The sequence below is a fragment of the Capsicum annuum genome, chromosome 6 (genome assembly GCF_002878395.1).
Source record: "Capsicum annuum cultivar UCD-10X-F1 chromosome 6, UCD10Xv1.1, whole genome shotgun sequence".
NCBI lineage: Eukaryota > Viridiplantae > Streptophyta > Magnoliopsida > Solanales > Solanaceae > Capsicum > Capsicum annuum.
The window spans coordinates 221,161,472-221,166,710 of record NC_061116.1 but is presented as its reverse complement, the minus strand read 5'-3'; positions in this window follow the sequence as shown (position 1 = coordinate 221,166,710).

The following is a 5,239-nucleotide window of genomic DNA, read 5'->3' as shown; positions in this document are numbered from 1 at the left end:
CTACCAATTCGCCATAGTATAATCGATTGAGGTGGGAATAAAGAGACTATTCCCTTGCATGCGGATTTTAAAGTCATGGATATCCTGATGGCCAGTAGCTGCTTTCTTCTCTCCTTATTAGTGTATTAGTGCCAACTCCGCTGGGTATAGGTAAGGAGTATTCTACAAGGCGCATTACTGGTCAATGACCTTATTTTGGAAGCAGCCGAGATGCCTTTCCTGGGGAACCCTTCCTTGCATTCTCTTGTTGTATTCGTTGAACTATGTTTAATAATCTAGATATGTATCTAAGCAATTTCATTCACCGAAGATGTCACTTTAGCTGAATCAAGCAAAAAGGAAATGAAGAGGGCATCTGCCTATTTAGGGTTGTGGAGAGCCCACTTGATCTTTTTATGGTTTTGCCGAAGTTATTGCTTTTTTAGTCATTTCAGTATGTTGATAGAGAGCTACTTGCCAGTGAATGTGAATAGAAGAATAGTAGAATACATCCCTGTGAGGATCCTTTAATTATGAGTTATTGCTTGTTTTAGTCCATACAATGCCTTCCTGAGTCGACTAACTAGATGTGAAGAAACTGATCGCCCTGGCGAAGGTGGCATGTAAATCCCCTCATGTAGTTTTTCAATTCAGAAAATGATTCCCCACATCTCACTGGAACGAAGGCTACTTTCTTTCCCTTTCAATCAGAGCCCCTACAAAAGTAACCTTTTACAGTGGGGAAAAAGTATTCTCAGATCGATACCGACGAGTGAGTCTGAATATCCCTCAATAGTTGTCTTTTGAGGTTTGGAACCTCTCTCTATCTGGTATGGTAATGAATGACGTCTTCTGCAAGACTGGAAATTCCTCAGATATCGCCTGCTGACACTTAGGGATCCTTGCTGCCTCACTATCATTTTGCGGCTTCAAAGAAGAATGAACAATGGAAAGAAAAGCACTATGCTGGGTCAGAAACAAACAATAGGGGTGTCACAAATAAGAACAAGGTACCTCAGGCAAGGACGAAAGAAAAATAGTCTCAGGCGATGGATCAATAGTCGATTCTAGGTGGGTAGCAGTGGAGTCAAGAAGCCTGTCAACGAACATAAATTAGTTCATTGGGGATAAGAGTTTTCTTCGTTTCATCTTATCGAACGAGTACAAAAAGTAGAGAATAAAGCATTGGCCCGAGAAAGAATAAGCGATATGGAAGATAAACCCCTAATATTTCCTCGATCTAATGCCTCTTTTATGAGTAAAGTTGATTTAGATTAGGAGAGGGAAAAGACCTGAGCTCTATGATTTCGAAAAGGGGAAGGCATACTCCATAGACTCCTTCCAAGACCGATAGAGCGTAATTGACCCCTTTACTTTACCTACGTCATTTTGTACTCAATCATATAACTAGACTTTTAGTAAAGTACAAACGAAAAATGCATAAATTAATAAACTTTATCAAGGATTTGAGTTAGGGCACAGCTGGTAGTTCCCCCAGTATCGAATACCTCTTACAAGAATTACTTGCCTTCTACCGATTGACTGTCTCTATTCCCTTTATTTCACTTTTCCCTATTTGCCTATGGTTTGCTTATATAATACTTATATCAGGTTGGTTATTCCTTGCTTGAGAAAAGAGAGGGTGATTCAATAAGAGAAGAGTGGAAAGAGCTTACTCCAACGTAAGGAGGGAAAGTAGCCCCGCTCAGCGTGAAATAGCGTATATATAGAAGTTCCACCTCTTAATCTAATAAATTAGCTCATTTTAGTTCCAATTCCTATATTCTTTCTTATTTTAAGCTTGAAAGAAGAACTGGTAGGCTTGGCGCCCTAGGACCCTTTAGGTCAAGTAATATCCTATGGTTCCCTCTTAGCCCTTTTCTCAGCCTATTCTAATAACTTTTCACTATTCTATTAGTTCAATATACGATTGTAGAAAGAAAGTCTACTGGGCATGGGAAAACTGACTGATAGTGAGAATTATTTCAAAGAGACTGATAATGAGACTGAGAGTGAGAACTATTTCAAAGAGACTTATAGTGAGACTGAGAGTGAGAACTATTTCAAAGAGACTTATAGTGAGACTGAGAGTGAGAACTTATAGTGAAGTTCTTCCCGGGCGGGGAGAACGAACGATGTTGATTGGCATAAGGCGCCTAGTCACATTCTGAAGCATTGCCTGTTTGTTGAAAGTCAAAAGGGAGTGATGTAATTCCTAGGTGGGCATCACGAACGATATATAGCATGACGAACGTCGACTCAACCTAATTTCTTAAGTCAATCTCTTAGCCACCGACCTCCTATGTTCTCAGTCTTCAATTTCCCCATTCCTGAGAAAAAGTCAGAAAAAATAAAGAAAGATATTGAGAAAGATTATATACTATATTATCGGTGTTGACAAAACACAGGTAGGCTTGGCGCTTAGTATATCATTGAAAAGAAAAGAAAGATGCTTATTATCTTTTAAACTTTAATACAATACTCAAAATGCATGAGAGTAAAGTGGTTATAGGGCTGCTTAATCGACGAAGTAAGATAGATGAGATTGAATCGGCTGAAAGATAAGGTAAGACTTAAAAAAGCTAACAACAAATCTTAGTTCTACCTAACAGGTAATCCCAGATTCATAATGTGAAATGAAGTCACTCTGGAGGCATGATTATATGATTGAATGATCAAGCCTGCTAATCCGAGCTAAGAACAGGAAATGTCAGTGACTTAAAGGAGTGAAGAGAGCATTATCCATCGAGCTACTTCTTTCCTAGCTTCGTTAGTTTATCGAGGAGTAGGAGTAAGAATTCATAAGTAGTGGTGAATCCATGTAGCTATCAACAACAATGGTAGTTGTTTATTCTCACCTGCTAGCTGCTTTGAAGCCGACTTATTCTTTCTCTCTTTCCCCTAAATAGGGAAATAAGTGTAACTCAGTATAACGATTTATTTTCATCACTCCATCCCTTAGGAAAGTCGGTAGGATAGCTTCTTGTTGTCATAAACATAAAGAAATAAGGTGCGTAATCCAAGCGCTAAATAGACTTGGGAATCTGTGCTAGGTATTAGGAAGCGGATGCGATACGATTACACTCTTCCTTAGCTAGCACTGAGCTATTTCATAACCTTGTCTCATGCAGGGGAAGATTTAAATAGAAGAGGGTTTTAGTGGCTTTGGAAGGAGCCCTATCTATTAGGGTTAGACAACTAATATTGTTTAGTAGTGTAAAATATAGGATAATTGGAAATAGGTGAATTCACCAGTTTAATAAGGATTGATCCATTAGCGCTGATAGCTCTATTTTGGGTGGATAAAGGAAAATCTCCCCCTTTGCCTTCTGAGTTACCTTAGGATTTATAGCTTTTGGCCATTTTCTTATACTAGCACAAGTTTAGAGTCGAATTTCAAGTAAACAATAAGACAATCCAATGTCAACTCTATTGCAGCTTTACCACTTCCTGTATGCGTACTGGCTTCCCTAACTGCTGGATTCAATCCACTTTCTTATTGCCTTGAGAAAGAAAACTGCTCAATCCGGAGAAAAATCCAATTAGAGTAGTTCTCTATAAGCCCATTATAGTAATACTGCAAAGAACGCATATGAAAGCTATCCTCGATCCCCCCTTTTTTCAGACTTACTTCTTGGGAAATGAGACTTATGAAATGAGACTTATGGCCTTGATCAATAATCATTTTGATTTTCCTGATAGATTGCATTGGTCTAAAATGGTTGCTTGAAAAGGAAGTCCCTTACTCTAGTCTAATTCTTTTTTGGTTATTAGCAAGCTTTGAAGAACATTTTCTCGATCTTCACTTCAACTGGCCGGATGTGGATGGAACGTATGCTATGAGTTCTTTAGTTGCGACGTGGGTACCGGTTGTATTCTAAGTTGATTCAAAAACAGCCTAAGTTTCCTTATTTCAACAAATTTCCTATTCGGGTCGGATAGTAAGTGTCAGGAGAAAGAAAAGAATTAGAAGCGTCTCTCATAGGTTCACCAATTTATTGACTCTTGCTAGGTAGCCCGATGTCTCATCGTAAGATGTTGGTGAGTCTTGGGGCCAAGGGCTTCTTCACAGCTTGAAACCTGGTTCCCTTGCTTTATTGAATCCCGTAAGTCCCTTTGTTCTCTAGTCTCTTTCTAGGCTTCTAATAGCCCTTCTTCCTTCCACCAAGATAAACTGGAACCTTATAGCAAGAATAGCCCTAGAGGGTCTTACCCTTACTCCAGACTTAGACACTTTATCTATTAGGATCTATTTTAACTACTATGAGACTTATTAACAATGTATGATAATTTAAATTTTTAGGACTCTTAGACACGGTAAGAAGACTAGACATATAAAGTCCTTCTCTTTTCTAGCGGCTCTTCCTGAGTTTAGTCAAGCCCCATCCCTGAGTACCAGCTCCTTCGAACTTATTTCAATAAATTCAATAAAAAGGGGTGCAAGTGAATCAGAGCTTGAGAATATAGCTATTGCAAAAAATGTCTCTGCATAGGGGAATGCCAACTGATTCAAGCGAGAAACATAGTAACTAAACTCTAAGGAAAGAATAGAAAGTTCCATGTCTGAGAAGGAAAGGATATCTTGGCAAGAAGATATGTCTGGCCAGTAGCTTTCACTGTTAATCTGTTCTTGTACTGTAAAGTAGCATGAATGGAATACCGGTTGGATTTTATAACGTACAACCAGTCATTGTAAATTTTGGATAAGTATCAAGTTATAACATAGCCCGACATCAAGGTGAGATGCCCAGTCCAGCTCTTTAAGAAAAAAGGTTCGTCCTAGCTTAGTAGAAGTCTAATGGATTGAACTAATATGTTGTACCTGGTCATTTAAATCAGATTTCTATTTTGGTACAACGAGAAGGGGGGCTTCACTTGATCACTCTAAATCCACTGATCAGGAAGAGAGAAAAAAGAGGATTTTTCTTTAGATAAAGCGAAAGCTCATTCCTGGCCTCTTTGGCAGTAGATAATCTGAATTCGTAACCCACCATCTTTGGGTAGGAGTTGTCAGATCTTGCCCAAGCAAAGGAGCGATCGACACTCGCTCGTAAGTTTTCAGAAGTGGCAAGTACAAGGACAAGTTGATTCAGAAAGGGGAAGAGAAGTAGCCTAGCCTGGTTTTTGTTTTTTTCCTTAGCGGTATAGTGCGGCACATGGTAAATCACAATCAGAGAGAAGTAATGATATAATAGATCCATAGGAAATCGTGAAGTACATAAATTCTCTATCTCTTTCCTTATCTGAGAGAGAGGGAGCG